General features: G+C 36.1%; 1 long non-coding RNA gene across 5 annotated transcripts in view; it reads right to left on the bottom strand.

Annotated features, from left to right (window-relative positions):
* Positions 1-18,086, bottom strand: part of LOC143898175 (uncharacterized) — a 127,505-nt gene that overhangs the window by 52,196 nt on the left and 57,223 nt on the right. The window contains exon 1 of one of the 5 annotated variants that reach the window (XR_013257133.1): positions 4,269-4,604. The exons of 2 other annotated variants lie outside the window; for them this stretch is intronic. This is a non-coding gene — a long non-coding RNA (uncharacterized LOC143898175). Of the gene's footprint in view, positions 1-2,642; positions 3,160-4,268; positions 4,605-18,086 lie in introns of those variants that run through there. 2 more of the 5 variants (XR_013257134.1, XR_013257132.1) reach the window with 2 other exon arrangements.

Raw genomic sequence — 18,086 nt, 5'->3', positions numbered from 1 at the left:
CCTTTGAAAACATTTTAATTTAAAATTCCGAACACTTTGTGTATTTCTATATATCTTTTTAAATTTATATGATTTATTATATCCATTGTAGACACACACGCGATATCCCTCTTGTATATGAGATATTTCATCGTATCGTCATATGATTAATATTGTTATTGTTTTGCTATAATATATCAGGAATGGAACGAAAGGCGAGGACGCAATAGACGTCGCAGCCGGTTTCAGTTGAAACACTAAACCCGTGATATATAAGATGGACTCATTAATGAAGAAGCAAAAAAGAAGGAGGGTGTCCGCAGCTATTCAGGAAGCACTCAAGAAAGTTGGGTTTACAATCAGGTACGTCGAGAGGAAAGGTAAACCTAGCTGCCTTCGTTCCGCGAATTAAAACTACCTAGCGCGGCTAATGGCTCAGAGTGGTCGAATGACACGCGACAAAATAAAATACAGCTTCTACGCCAAGTTCTCAAGCTCGGAAAGACAAACGCGTAGCAAACCTTGTCTTTAGAATCGTAACATTTAAACAATGATATTCTCTAATTCAAAAGAAAGAAATTCGAAGATCGCGATCAAAAATTTCGTCATGAAATTATTTAAGAGAAAATAAAGTTTATTAAATTTATTCCTAGTAAATAAATATATATATTTTTAAATATTTATTTAGCAGAAAAATGGTATATTGATATAACAATTAATATTTTACCTCCTCTTTATATTTTGTGCAAATTCTTGCAAATGAGAAATTGTTATTATTTATAATAATATCAATTATAATAATAATATACATATCATCAAACACACTGCAAAAAAGAAAATCAAACAAAAGCTAGCAACACTTGATTACAGTGCGACTCAAATGGACAAACGCGATCCTTGCGCGATTACATCGCGCGACACATACGATGATACAAATATATTATTTAACACAGAACATTAATTACTGTGATTTTCTATTCAGAGTCGCGCTATCACTCAGTCATTGAACATATAACGAATAAATTTCTATCGGCTCTTGAATGTGTGAAAAAGGGATTGAAAGTCTCGAAAAAATAAAAAAACGTCCAGTTGGAAGTTGACTAGCCAACCCTGCGGTCTCCGTCGACGACAGCATCGTCGTCATCATTGCCATCGTCGTCTTGGTCGTCTCGGCTGTCTCTCCGCCGATGCAAAATTACGGTGCAAATGCAATTGCAAACGCTCGCGTAAATAAGATTCAAAGAGAGATGGTAAAAAAAGGATGACGGGATAGCGACGCTATAGCCTTGTAAAAGAACGAGAGTAAGAATCAATAAACTATAATCAGAGCAAAGTAAATTTTGAAAGCAAATTTCGAATTTTGATATTTCCGTATTTTCAATGATGTTCTTCGATAACAAATTTACAAGTTTCTTGATAACATATTTACAAGATAACAAATACACAATGATACAGATGACACATTATAAAGTCGTATTATAAAATCAATTTTATAAGTTCTTTTCGTGTCTATTCATACACATTTAACAAAACAATAAGTATATGTTATTGACATTTTCTTTTTATATTTACTCGAAGAGAAATTTCCTCGGGTTAAAAGCTAAAATCTTAGCAAGATCAATAACATAATCGTATTTTTTTTCAGCGACGATTCAGTCATAGCAGCGACGATTATTGAAGAGTCTAGACACGCACCTAATCCTACGAGGGGACTCGATTTTCAGGAACTTTTAAAAGTGCTTCCAAGTTCTAATTGAAACTTTCGATCACAAACATTGCCCTATCTTCAGGGTGATCATAAAGTTGCTTAAGCCACGGGCTTTCTAATTCCGAAAAGAGATTCAAGTTTAATCATCAGACCGATTTATGAGTACGCTACGCTCCGCGATTAAAAAAGTTACGCGCAATGCTAATAAATGCTGTTAAGGGCACCTGTCGAAGATACATTAAATAATTCCGATATCATATTGATTGGTATGGATGTGTCGAATGAACGCATTGGGCTTGACAGACGACGACGCTTGATCGTGATGATATTAAATCGCCCGTTATGGAAAACATTTTCATTCTGTAATCTCGATGTCACGTCAGTTTGCGGAGTTGTTTGACCATGCAAGTCGATAAAAATTATGAAATAAACATAGCCTAATTTTAATTCCAGATAATATTAAACACTTTTTATTTATTTCAAGAATTTATTTTATAACGCTGCATCTATATTTGCTATATATATCTATTATATATATATATATATTATATATAATATATATATATATATATATATATATATATATATATATATAAATTCCTTTTCAATAAATATTTTTATTACTTTTTGTAGTGTATTTTTTGTGTTTCAAGAGCTTTTGAATTTGTACGAAGAAAATTTCTTTCTGTAATACAATTTGTTTTTAATCCAGTACGTACGATTCAACGTCAACGTTTCTCGTTTGAATCTTCAAAGTTATATAAATCCATTTAACAAACTTGCTACTTCCACACGCACAGCTTTTATAATAACTATGTTATAGAACCGACAAAGACATCATTAACTATTCCAGTTTGTAACACGAATAATGCAGGCGTTATTTCGCTGCTCGAAACGGGGAGAGTCTCGCCCTTCGGGCCAATCGGGCGCGAAAGATACTTAAGTAGTGACTTACCGCGATGGTCAGACTGCGGCGTGGCGGTCGGTCGATTCGGGAACAGGTTAGATTTGATCGCAGTCGTGACCGGCCGAGGACAAAACGAGTCACGACGTACGGTTTCCACGGCGCACGGTTTAAAGCACGATGACCCCACTTTTCGCTTAACGCCGATCGTCAGGAAGCCGAGCTGTCACGTGCAATCTATCTACGCACCGACAACCAGCGTGCCCACGTGACGTGTTATGCACCCGCATGACACACGGACAAGTGCCATCGTCAACGCCGGGTCATTCGAAGACAAACGAGACGACGATATATCGTTTGTGGGAATGAATAATAAATGTGTTGCGACGATGTAGAAACTCGGCCAAGAAAAATTTAATTAAGTAATGCCCGTGATGTATTTTACGCAATGTGCTTTACTGTGATATATATAAATTATTAAAAAGTGATAGAAATATATATATATATTAAAAAATATTAAATAAGAAATTTAATAGCAAAGATATAAAAATTTACATCAAAAATTTAATTATATTTAAAGATTCTTTACTAAATTATATTTAAAATCTTTTCTTATTTAATAGAAATAATGACAATATTAAAAGTAATTGCGCATATATTAAAATTAATTTATACAATGTTCTTTATTAATATTATTAACCAGTAACATAAATTTTCCAAATATTTTGTTACAGTTAACTCATTTTCAATTGAGAATAAAAATTTCTATCTTTGCTCTTAGATCCGACATGTGTTTGGCGACGGAAAAAAATCTTCCCTACTAATAAAGGTGATGTTACAAAAAAATTTTAATCAGAAATGACAAAAATAATAAAGAACCATTTGCGAGATAAAGGGCAATTCGAAACTTACGCGTGACTTATGTGCGATATTTAATTTTACTTCACCTCTTCAGACACAAACGGCAAACCAATAAACATGATAACAACTTACTGTAAGGGAATGCCAACTCTTTTCGTTTCATCCTGAACAAATGATTCCACGTAGGTGTCACCTAACAGAAACCCGACCATAGAAACTTTCCTGCCGTCTTTCGTCCTTAAAATCCTCAACTAAATAAGAGAAAACTCAACTATCCCGCGATTGCGTTGCAGCAAAGTGACTCGACCTCGTTTCCTATTACCTTCAGCGGATGATTTTACGTGTGGATGTCACTTAACGGAAACTTGATTCCGTTGCGGTGGCGCAATAATCCTTTATACTCTCAAAATTTCCACAAAAAGAAATTCGAGGGTTTAACGCCACGCCACGTTACAATCGAATAATAACAAATTTCTCTCTTTTCAAAGGTATATACAATAATATAGAGAAAATACAATTCTTATAAAAATTAAAAAGCTACTTTTCCTTCAACCAATTAAATTTCTAACGAGAGAGATAATCACAGTATATTCGTGTAATATGTACTAATTAGAGAAAGCCGTGTAATAAGTATAATTTAATTCGTAATAATAAAAAACAATCAAAAATAAGTAATCTCTTTTTAATTTTATTACGTTAATTTATTCTAAAAATCCGGATAAGAGCTGTTTGAAAATAAACAATTTTGCGACACGACGTGACAATAAATTAGTCAAAGATTGATAGAATTTGCGAAAGAGTTTCATTTTTTTTTACCCGAAAAATCCTTCGAAGACAACAGGAGAAATTGAATCCGTTCCGAAGTCGCGTCGCTGCAAGGTGACTCCGTCTCGTCTTCCTCATCCTCAACAGATGATTTCACGCGGATGTCACCGAGCGGAAACGCGACAAACACGTCGGACAACGTAACTCTATGAGTAGTGATCCTCGTTCGCCGTCCAACCCCCTAAAACTTACAGAATGAATCAAAACCCGTAGAGGACGCGCGTAACTTTGTGCTACCTTCCGGGGTTGCTCGGGATACTAAGGGTTGTTGACTATGCGGATGCCGACGGTAGACTGACGCGGTGGTGGGATCGTTTCAAGGATCGTGTGGGACGGTCGTCGACGATCGGGAGTGGCTCCGGCTCGCTTGCGACGAGGCGCACGCGCACCCCCTGCCCTCTGTTCGCAACCGATCCCTCCAGCTCCCTTCGACTATCCTGTCGTCCCCTTGCCGCCACCATCCGCTTCCTCGGCCCACCCGAATCACCAACGCCATCCACGAGCACCCTCTAGCGGAGGGAAGGTAGGGTGGGTAGGTGATACGGTGACGAGACACCTATATGTTCGGTATATCGGCTCGATCCGCCGCGCGCCGCAAAGGAGGGGAAAGAGCGGTAGGGAGAAGGAGACCACTGGCCGACTACTATACTGTCGTAACGTGGAGCGGAAGGGGATGAAAAGATGTTGCCACTACCTTTGGATGGACTTAGTTGGGATTTCGGGAAAGTACCCAATAATCTTCTCCGATTGAAAAATGCGGGCTTTGATTTTTCATGGATTTTGAACCTATAATATACAAACGCCAAGTACTCTGTCGTCAGTTGCATTATCCAAACCTTTTCATAAATGTTTAATAAATATCAAGTGATATAATGTGTCAAGCTGTCAAGTAATATAATAAATTGTGAGACAAAAGGAACAAAATTTTATCATTAAATTTTCATCATCAATAAGTTAATTTTTACTCTTTCAGATATAAAATAGAGAAATATTCTTCCATCGATAATGTACCTAACATGAACCCCAACAATACGAGGTACATCGAGATTAGCAGCGCACCTAAAATAGCATCTCCGCCAATTATGTCCGCCGACGCGCGACGGTCTCCTTGCACATGTGATACACGGAAAATCTCAGTTTTCTCGCACGAGCCAGGCGCACACCGTGTTCGTGGTGTTCACCAGGAAGAGAGCGAAACCTTATCTCCGTCTCCTATCACGACTAATGGAAAAAGATGCGACGCGTCACACGATACAGCGACTATCGAGTGTCGTCGCATTTAGGAGAAGATAATAATAATGCAATTTCAAGATTAGGATCGCATAAACCGAGCCCGATGAATGAACATATATCATAACATCATCTGTTGAGACTGTTGTATAATTTAGTGCGCAGCAAGTACAAAATTTGTTCTGTACAAAGCTTTCAAAATTATTAACTAGAATTATACATTTACATTTTTTTATACATTTACATACACAATATTGTATTGTATATTGTTTTTACATTAGAGAATAAAGATTATTTTATTTTAATTATTCGCCGCCTTTGCCAGATCAATTTATCTTAACCCTTTCTTGCGTTCTATCAAATTACAAGCTACGGATTTCCAATCAGATAATCAATTTATTAAAGTTTTTTAGGTAAAACCCTAATGTCATCAGAATACGAGAAATTGCTCGATCCAAATTTAAATCATAGTGGTCTGAAGTGATTTCCCGAAACAGACTTCATTATTGCACTTATCGTTGGTGAAATAATAATCCAATTACAGAGTCAGGATCGTGCTCGGACCTACTCGAGTGCGCGATGAATAGGCATCATGGACCGTTCTGTCGCATGATTTAGGTACGGTATATGAGAGAGGATGGTGCGTATACTATACACCTTTGTACACGGGTGCCCATTCACAGGGTGAACCGTGTAATCAGGGAATGTTCTCAAAAGTGTCCGAGAATATTCCAGTTTATAAAGTTTATATAAAATTCATATGGAATGTAAAATTTTTCTTAAACTTTCTTAAAAATGTCGTTATCACACAGGGTAAGTATCATACATCTCGAATTAATATTCGTTGATATTCGTTTCGACTAATTTTCATTGTAGCTACATGTGTGATTTCGTTCAATTTTTCAAATATAAAACAGTTACGTGTTTACTATATGCACATGCATAAGCTATATTTAGTGAATAAATGCAAGAAACACGAAGAAATTGTGACAATATTATTTCGGATGTTTTAAAATATTTATATCATCCCGATCGCGCAAAAAATTACATTTTTATATTTTACTATCCCGTTTTTAATAGGTTCACCTGGTATATATGTACAGCCACAAGCGCGCCAGAGTCGTGCGAACCCAATTCGTCACCGACGATGCATCGATGGCGGAACCGGGGATGGCCGGGGGTGTGCTAGTTAGAGCCGTATTCATTACAAATTACAGACCGCGAACCGGTTTTATGACACCGCAGAAACGCGAGGAGCGCGGTGGAGGGCCAGTGTGCCGTCTGTGTTTCGCGGGCTCCCCTTTTAATCCACCACAAACGTTCATTTTCCGGCCAATTATCGCTAATTTTCATTAGAACGGCGGCGTAGCGTGGCGTGGTATGCGTGGAGCGACGCGTGTTCATCCTTGGAACGACACGCAAAAAAATTGATTTACATTTTTGCTTCTGCGTTTCCGAAACCGTTTAATCCGCGGGGTATCGTCAATTTTGGCAAATAAGGATGAGATCTCAGCTCTTTTTTGAATTAACAAACCTATTTTCCACTAAATACGGAATAGCAAAAATGCCTCGTATCGCAATAAAACGGACGCTGCAGCGCCGGAATAGTTGCTTTTGGTGATAAAAATTTAAAAAAGTAAAATTGCATTATCAGTGTGCAAATGTTACTTGTTAAAATTGTTGATTAGACAATATTTGAGATTAACACGAAATTGTTATCATCCTTGAAATTATTTCGTCGTCAAACACTATAAAATCGTGGACGTTCGCGCGTGCAATGCGATACCTACATTTCCACGAGATAAGAAAGAAATTACTTTTCGTTTAACTGAAATGTATATAATCCGTATTTACGCGTGGCACAGTAAAACGTGGCAAACTCGTATCCGAGGTAACAATCGCGCTCACGTCACTCGGTTACACACACACACACACGCACGCACGCACGCACGCACACACACATACACACACAGTCATAAAAGGGCTCTCTCCGATCAAATTATAGGATCAGCACCGGCGAGATCAGCGGAATCAATCGGCGTCGAAAAAAAGGAGCAATCGATTTTCTATATACATCACGTACGAAATAAAGGGTTAGCTACATACAGTAACCACCAGTGTCGCCCATGTAAAAAAAAATAAATTTTGCGATATTCCAGTAACGTGAAAAATTTATTTGACTATTCTACTTTTGACGTTCGATCTCTGTGCGAGAGCGACGTGTCTCGTCGAGAGAGTTTTAGGCCGTCAAAAATTAACAAATTACGAATAAACTAAATTGCGCTCGCTAGAAGCTTATATAGAAATGAGTTCCAATTTGTCTGCCGGGAGGCGCCGCATGGTTATCCTTTCAGCACTTTTCCACATCCCAGCTGCGCATGAATATTAATAGCAATTTTGGTGTCATTCTGTCGCGTCCACGAGATCAACTCCTAACCCCGTGGAGCCGTGCTCTAACCCCGTCCATTTATTACGCCAAACAGTGATCTGCATATTCTAACGCTGTGTGCAAATTAATTCGTTACCAGGAAACGATCATAACGGACAACGACGTAGACAACCATGTCACTTCCACGTAAAATCCTTTAACATCGAGGAAAAGGGAGGAAAGGAGGTAGGATACCGAGCGTACCGAGACTATATCTAGCGCGAGGCGTCGATGGAGCGGCTTTAACGGGCCCGTAGCGTTAAGTTGAGTGCCGTTAAGTCACGACGAAATTATGCGGCACGGCCGTTTGGACAATTTTCCAACCGTTTAAGCCGCAATATCTTTTCATCCCCTTCTCCTTCTCTTTCCCTCTCCCTCCCCATGCCCCGTCCTCAGAAAGGGACAACTCGACAGGGCGAATGAGCCTTTCAGGCGAATATATTCCGTCTATTGCGGAAAGCGCGACAATAATGCCGCTGAAGAAGACTGCTCGAAAAATGAATAGTGTCAGCGTGTAAAATCTATGTTGCAAAAATAAAAAAACTCGCCTATTTTATTACGGATTTTGGGCCATAAACACACACACTTGACTTCTATATGCATTTGTAGAAAAAGTTGATAGAAATAATAATAACATAGTCTCAAGTCTCAAAAACGTGGGGAAAGATACTTTCTGGAGCGTGAATTTCGCTTATTAGTATTACCATAATGTAACATTAGCTAAAAACTTTACACTATAATATTTAACTTAAATATTGTAATATCACAAATTATATATATATAGATATATATATTTTATAATATCATCCAGACTTCCTTACGCCCAGAACACTTTCACGTGGTAACGACGGTAACAAATAAATTTGTTGGTTTGTTCGGTGAAGTCAGGCCTACGGCTGGTTTGCACTTTTTGACCGAAAGACAAAAAAACACTCAAATGCTTAAGCTGCCATCAGAACATATTGAAGATATTTTTATAGGTGATATATGAATAGGTATTAATTAAGGGTACTAATACTACCGATAACTAAACCGATTATAATTTCTTCGCTCACCGTCCCAGAAACTTATTTTTCTATGTAATGTACACAACAATGCCTACAAAATGACAATGATTCAATGGTGTGCGCCAATGGCCCATTTTTTGCAAGATTCTTTAGTATTAATCTAAATAAATATATTACAATAAGTTTGACACAATATCGCATTAAAACATTTTATGATACATTTGTTATTAAGCTAATACTTTACACAATTTAATTAAATTTTTTGTCGTAAAAAGTAAACGGAATGTTCGGCACGTGACAAGAAACATCTCTTCAGCGGCACTGTTACGAATTACTTGCGCGTGTTTGCACGCGCACGTGTGGATCGCGTCAAGTCACGTCGTTTTCGTGCGAAGAGCAGATTTGGAAATTATGCAAATCTGGTGGAGCTACGTCGCATCAAAAATATTCATCCCTTCCTCGCTTCAGCCACTTCTATCTTCGAGACTCCCTTAGTTTTAACATATCATTTCTTAATGAAAAAAAAAACACAAAAAATGTTTCTATTCGTTAGTGAATGCCTTACGGCAATACAAAAAATTATTATTTCCTTTCGTTTCACGATTTCTTGCCATAATCTCATTTTTTCCGACACTGTTTCTCTTTTCCTTAAATTTATGTGCTATATAAAAAATAAAAATCATACGCAATATAATTGCGTATGATTACTCGTTAAACAATGTTTTCCTCATAAGAATTGCACATTAGCAAGTGTCGGCAAAGCTTGTATATCTTATTCTTGTAATAAATTGGTGTGCATTTGAGACTTTTCGACGCATTGCTTCAATAGATTAAAACTCTAAACTACAATGTTATAAATTACAACGTATCGCATAATTCAATCAATATTCAATATAAGTTTCATTGTAATATATCTGCTGGAACGGAATAGCATACATACATGGAAACCAATTTTGCGATAACAAGAACGGTGTACATCAAAATTTCGTAATGCGTCGCGCGCAAAAATATTTCGCGAGTCGTTTGTGCGCGAGGCGGAAAGCAAACATCCATAACGACACATTTCATCAATTCGCAATATCGCTCATAGCTTGAAATTGCGCCATGATAAATCCCGTGGCAAATTACGTGCGGCCGAGCACCTACAGGTTAAATCCATAGTGAAACATTTCATCATTGAAAGAGCGCGCCGCGCGGCGATACAAGTTGGTAATTTTATCACTTGAGCGATCAACTAAATTAACGTACCTTGCAAATTTACGCAATGCGTGCGGAGAACGATCTAATCCAGAGTAAAAAAAAAAGAAAGAAAAGAGGGGAAAAACAAGCAGAGAGCGGCGAAGGGCAAACGATTTACCCCGTTATAAAATTCTACGGTAGATTAAACTAGAGAAACGATAGTCCTGTGAGCGTGACTCTAATGGCTCGACAAACGATACTTTAAAACGCGGCTCGTTGCACGCCGAGCAATCCGTGCAACATCTATGAGTAGCTTGAAAACGTAATTTTTTTACAGAGAACCAATTGCCCCTATAAATCTTGGCAAAGGGATAAACGTGTGCGTTGGAGATAAGCTTGGTAACTTTTATCAATTTTCCCTATAAATCGTATCTCATACAATGATTCTCTCGATACGAATGATACGTTTATATGTCTACCATTGATATATATACATACTCTTTGATCAATTTTCAATATAACGAGTGAAAAGATTTTCAACTATGCATATAAAATTAATAAACATGATTTCCACGAATACCTCCTCTCCGTGCAAAATATAATTTTCAATTTATTCAAAAACACGGGATTGTGGTTTCAACTTGAGGAGTCTAAATTTTTTTTTCATGTTTAAGTTTAATGAACATGGTTGATTATATTATTTATGCAAAAGTTGAAAGAGTTCCAAATAGTTGCATTCGTGTATAAGCCTATTTTTTTCATCAATAATAATCTTTTTGTGATACTAGACGTAATGGACGTAGTTTACAAATTGTTGTTGTTATAATTACACGTTTGATGATCATGTTACACTGTTACTGACGGGTGTGACACACCCTAAGCAGACCGGGATTATTGCGAACGCGCGTAAACCGATGGAAACTTTCCATACGTCCTGTTGAACGGATTTCGACGCGTGCAACAAATCGCTGAGCAAGAACGGCGTGGCTTCCGCTGTACGGTTTTGCCAACGTTAATAGTATTTAACGTTACATTTAACAGGATTATTACGTAATAACGTCTATCGTACCGTGCAGCACTGAAATATATAAATATGCATTGGCTCGTGAGCCGAAAACACGTGCAGTTCGCGTCAGTTAGAGTCCGGATCGTTATGCTAACGAGTAACACTCGTGTTCCACCTAATGCTACTTTACGTGCGTTTCCTGCCCAGCAATGTTAACGCAAAGAAAAAAAGGCGACATTTTTCCGTGACATTGTTATTTAGAAATTGTCGTTAATGCGGATCATTAATGACATCATTGTTCCCCTTACTTTCGTGAAAATATATCGCAAAAGTTTCGTTGCATTTAAGCTTTATCCTATTAGAATCAAACATTAATACAACTTGCGAGGAATTACAAGCGACGAAGAAAGCGAATCGCACAACGAATAGCATAAGAATAAAAATACGATTCAAGGAGAATGACAGATAGCGAAAAATAGAAAGGAGAATAAGAAGGCACTCGCGTAACATTTTTCTCCTATCGAATCGTGATTTGTCGGGACAATGTGTTCCAATTTAACGAACACCCCGTTCCAACGGCAAAGATGTCGTCGCCGATAATGCAGATGTTCGATCGACGACAAACACGTGATATTGCGATAGTGAACACGAATGGCAAAATCAAAGAGACAGTAGCGAGAGGGAAAGGGAGAAAAGGTGGGATGAGAGGTGAAAAGGCGAAAGGTTGAATCGTGAAAACGAGCTGCCTGTAGGGGAAGTTACGTCGCTGACGATGCAACGTTAGAGATAAGGCAAGCGTATTTCAAGGATGATCGGAGGATTTCGAGTTATATTCGCTTGCAAAGATATTTGGATAAGCGATTAGAAAAATTTCATAAATAACACATGTTATTTTTATTTCCAATTTTATGCAAATGCATTTACTTTGATTTACTTTGATTCAATATATTTTTGTTAACTTAGTGTGTATCCAGTATATTTTAATAACATTTTAATAACATTTACAAAATAAAATTATATTTCTAGAATAATAAATATTGCTTCTCGATAATTAAATGACTTGGATTAATTTCGTCTTTGTCCCGATTCATTATTAATCAATAATTATCGTGTACGCATTCAGGACCACTTTTCATAAAAAAAAAAAAAAAACAAGTCTTTTTCGCTTGTAATCTATGCTCAGAGGAGAGCGAAAATATCCGAATAAATCGAAAAAACGAGTCACGAAAAGCTCGGCGGAGATTCGACGAAAGAGATATCGTAGTCTCGTTGGGGCGCTTTGTGGTTTTTATTCATTGACAGGGGTGTGGCGAATCAAGGATCACAAGACCGAACGCGCGTTCAATGAGTTTGGGTTTACGTCAGAAGCGAACAAGCATTATTATGCAGTATCAGTTTAGATCAAAGCGCGAAAATCGCTTCTTAACAAGCGTGGAAATCATCGTTTCTTAACAAGGAAAACATTCTGCGATAGTCACCCTCCTTTTTTCTCGTTACCAACGAGAAAACTCTAACAATAAGTTGTTTCGGTGAAGAAGATATCATTTCTATGTGTTTTTATACCTGTAAAATATCTAAATTTATAAATGTTGTCTAAACACTCTAGTCTAAACACGTTACTAATAAGCGTAAAAATTTGCCCATCAGTTTTTATCGCAAAATTAGTTTTGTTCGCATGCGATATCACGTTTTAACAAACAAAATATAGGTACGTGTGAATGTTTTTTTCCATTCTATGAGTATTCGGTAAACCTCTTTGCTACCCCAGTGCGGTGGGTATTTTGCGAATATATTGCGTCGTATATTCGTTATTTGGCAAATCCAGTCAATCACATGTTGAATATGCACGCTTGAGGCTGCATTTATATGCTCACACTCATACCTCATACCGAACATTATGCACAAATCGCAAAAAGGGGGATCAAAGAATATATGTTTTCTGATTTTTTTCCCCATCATTAGTATGCATTGATTGAAAGCTGCAAAATTGAAAAGACACTCTGTATAAGGATATATAAACGCCTCTTTGAAATATCCGTGTTTTCAGAGTAAAGCTCCGAGTATTTTTAATGATATGGAATATTTATTAATTTATTTCAATACCAAAAGTCTTTATTTATATTAAAAGCAAACTTGAAATTTATTATAATTCTGTTCCTAAATGATCCAGATAAATTAAACATTATTTGATAAATTGTTGATTAAAGAAATGTTATAACTATGAGCAATAATCTTAATTTCATTGTCAATTTTTCTGCCAAATACGCAACTACATGTGATAAACACCACCTCTGTATTATTCGGCACTTATCGCGGCCTATTTATTGTCTGTCATATATTTCAGGTAATATTTAGTGGATATGGCTGCGCGTACGGCATGGCAGCGCCAGCGGCCTGTATTTGCGTTGCACTCGAGCGAAGGTACGCTCCGACCCGCATATATGACCACCTCGAATCGGCCACCGGGTGGATTTATGTCCAATTATTTTCTTCCTCGTCTTCAACAAGGACGCGTCCAGCCAACGAGGACAAAGCGCGAACATCCATAAGAGTTCTCGAAACAATCGTATACGTTGGCGTACAATTGGAGGTGGCGAGTGTGCAACCTGGAGAACTATTATTGGCACCTACAATTTCTGATGTGGCATTCTTACAGATAATTCTTTCCTAAAGATCTGACCAAATAAAGTTCGACAGTTTGACTAAATAAAAATAATAAAAAAAAGTTATTCTTAAAATTACATATTTTTGAAGAAATTATAATAATCAAAATATAGTTTAACAGTCAAAGTATTCTAATTGTTCATATTTTCATATTCAATTCATATTTAATGATGGAGCGTTTCTTCTGCTTTAATAAAATTTGTTTTGATATTAATCAAATTACATTGCTGCCGTGAAATTTTTGGTAACGTACACCGCCATATTTTCAATATAAAAAGGAACGACTCGACCGAAAGAAGAGCAATTAACTCGGTAATTTGCTCACACGTCTTCGTTGATCGACGTTAACTCGTACCCTGAAGTCTAGGTCTTCAGCGAAAGAGGGGAGAGAGAGAGAGAGAGAGAGAGAGAGAGAGAGAGAGAGAGAGAGAGAGAGAGAGAGAGAGAGAGAGAGAGAGAGAGAGAGAGAGGGGGGGGGAAGGGATCGTTATTGGCGACACGAATGTTTGCATTTCCATAAGTCTTCGTTTTAATTTACCCCCCGATGATTCAACCCCGGAACGCCGCAGTTGAGAAGCCCTTAGGGTAAATCGTTCTGAAATTGTCCTGTGTCACGTAGCTTATTCGGAGCAATGAACGGCGCGGCGCGGCGCGGCGCCGGAAAGTGGACTGGACGTCATATAAATTATTTCATTACGAAAGAACATACTAACGCCGAATTAATACTAACCGACTTACGACTTACGACATGCCTAGAAAAATGTTTAGATCGATATCATCAAAAAGCAATTTCTTTCTCGACGAAACGAAAATGAAATAAATGTCGACAATGCCATGGACTAGTAGTAACAATTATCGATGAACGCCTCGCACATCCGAACGAAAAGACGTCTGGACTTCCCGGGTCGTACAGATCGTATAAGTCCACGGGTGGTCGACTTATTGCATCCCGCAACGTGAATTCGTAAAAAGACAACTGACGATGTCCAGCTGAGAAATTAGGATCCCGTAGCTGCGAGTCTAAGCGAAATTTATATTTATCGTTTCTGCGGGATCAACGAACTTGGATCTACCCTCGTGACATGACAATCGCACGCGAGGGACAATTTACATCCGAATGATCGGCCAATGATTCGCCGTGATCTCGGCGCAGAGAATACGATTCATAAAGGCTAATGCAGAAAACTTGGTCGGCAAATATTGTTCGAAAACAATTCGCGTGAAACATGATGGATAGAAAAAACAAGGCAATAAAAAGCAATTCAGTTCTGGATTGACACAAAGTTAAATAACACGCCCATGTTTTCTGAACATTTTGTTGACGCCGCATATATAAATACGCGTATAACACGATCCTTAGATAGAAGATTGATTTTAGCAACAGATGGCTGAGCTTCCAATCTTATCTATGACTACAACATAAGTCAAACAAAGACAGATGTTTGCCAGCTTGTGTGTCTATCGATTGGAAAAGTTGAAACCGGTTCTTTAATACTATACGAAAGAGGGAAACATTTTAACACTATGTTTTAAAATCGAATCGCATGTCGACAAGCTTGGCGGAAATAACAAACAAATATAAAATTGTATATAATATAAATATAAGATTGTGGAAGCGTGAAACAGTAATAAAAAATATAACAAGATATCTCTTCTAATAAATTGAAAATGGAAACGCGATTATTAATAACATTTGATTATCCATCGAAGTAAAGCGGCGATCAACGTTTTCGAGAATAATTACTGAAATTAATGACGGAACAATGAAGGCTCTTATAGCGCAGGTAAACAAACTTTCTTTTCTGTAAATCTCTAATACAGCGGGAACAATGGCTTCCGTTGTTTGTCGGCTTTAAGCATGCCGTACTACGAAACTACAATCCCTCAATACCGCTCCCGGATAATTATTAAATGAAGCTGTCACACACACTTTCATAACCGTGATTAATGATATTTAATGAAAGCTAATGGATGCGAATTGTACTGTACGATTATTTGATCAAACAAATGTGAGCGATGCGTTTAACACTGTCGTGTGATATTTCGCGTTTCATTACGAAGATAAATAAAGACTCGTAAAAAATGTCTAGGGTCTTGCTGTTGGTGATTACTTTAACGCATCTCTCAGTTTGTTATATTATTCATTGGCATTTATATCTATTATTACAAAATTATTTTTACGACAATAATATTATTTTTCAAGAAAAGTTTAAATTTACTGATATTTAATAACTGCAGTGTAAAAATAAACACTTGTAAATACCTAATAAATATTATTATATGGCAGTTGATAATAATTATCTTTATCATGACAAACAGAGCAATAAAGTAGAAGAATTTACATATATGGCACATGTAATAAGCATGCATGATGTTGTCATTATATAATAAACATCAGAAAATATGAAAAAAAAATTGAAGAGGCTATATATTGTATACTAATATGTTAATTTTAAAACATGCACACTTTTTGGAAACTTCTCGGTTTGTGATAAAATAGATTTCTGTAAACTCTTATACATGTTTCACAGACTCCTAGCTCCATCTAATAAACGCAAAATATCTTTAGCAGAATACCCAGAAAAAATCAATAACATTATATTACCGATAAGCAATATAAAAGAACAAGTTTTTTATAAGAAAATATCTAAATTATTTAGCATTGTTGAAATCTATTTAAAAAAAATTATATTCAAATAAAAAAATATTAAAAAATATATTTAAAAATATATTTAAAAAAACTTGTGTATATTTTAATATTAATACTTTTTAAAATCATCAAACATTATGCAATAATTACGCCACCTTCACCTGCTGTACAATATTAATTGACAGAATCTCTTTGAAATCATATATCATTCGTTGGTTAGTATGTATAATATACTGTAGTACCAGCAATCCGTAAGATATCAAAATATATATATATATATATATATATATATATATATATATATATGTAGGTCCAGGGGTATGTTCCGGGACTGTTTACGTTTTTTGAAATGTACAGTCCTGGAATATAACGCATATATATGTAATCAGATTCAAAAAACTGTCCCGAAAAATGCCGTAGGACATCAATTTTTTCCAGGACAGTCCTGGAAACTGCCAAATGTCCCGGAATATACCGATATCAAAAATAAAAGTCCCGGAACATACTTCCAGACCTACATATATATATATATATATAAAATTTAATTTTTTAATATGTATATATATATATGTATATATATATAATTTTTTAATATATATATATATATATATATATATATATATATGTAGGTCCAGAGGTATGTTCCGGGACTGTTTACGTTTTTTGAAATGTACAGTCCTGGAATATAACGCATATATATGTAATCAGATTCAAAAACTGTCCCAAAAAATGCCGTAGGACATCAATTTTTTCCAGGACAGTCCTGGAAACTGCCAAATGTCCCGGAATATACCGATATCAAAAATAAAAGTCCCGGAACATACTTCCAGACCTACATATATATATGTGTGTGTGTATAATCAGCACGTAAAATGTGTTAAATTTAACACGTACAATGATTTTTGTGTTCTGTTTTTAATTTTAAAACTTTCATCTTAAAACTTTAATTTTAGATCAAATTGTTTAGCCAGATATAGAATATCTCGGATTTCACGATTCTTATATTCTATGGACAATTCTCTGAATTTGATTAAAATCAATTTTTTCTTCGCAAAAACATTGATGGACATCATTTACTTATCGGAATTTCCAGTATCATATATCTTTGTAATTAAGCTTCAAATTTTCAATTTAAAGTTTAGTCGTTAAAATAAAATATATTTTATATGAAAGTCTACTTAAAATTATTTGAAGAATATAGTTCCAGCGTTTACTTGTCCATGTTTGTTCATACATAAAAAGCTCGTTTTCCAATAAGTAATTATAGGTAAAAATAAAAAATTATTGATGCACACGTACATATACATATAGTATATACACTTCATTGTAATAAATAATTAAAAATAGTATATACTAAAACTAAACGAATCTGCTAATGTTGGTCAATTCTAATCAGTTTAATTTATTTTCTGTCTTTGTAGTTTTGGCTACATAACAAATGGGCAAAGATGATTTAACTAATTAATCACAATCAGCGTTAATCAGTGTGAGTAGTTTAATGTCTTAAATTTGCCGTCTATTCATACGAAAAGTTACTTGTTTGTGCGTGTGAACATTCGAAACTACGTTATAGATCTTTTAAACGCATAAACGCATAAAGGCATTGTTATTAACTAACTTTGTAAACATGTACTAAATTTCATCT

Source organism: Temnothorax americanus, unplaced genomic scaffold (genome assembly GCF_048541705.1).
Source record: "Temnothorax americanus isolate GAGA-0224 unplaced genomic scaffold, ASM4854170v1 Scaffold22, whole genome shotgun sequence".
NCBI classification, from domain to species: Eukaryota; Metazoa; Arthropoda; class Insecta; order Hymenoptera; family Formicidae; genus Temnothorax; species Temnothorax americanus.
This window is presented reverse-complemented; position numbering and strand designations above follow the sequence as displayed.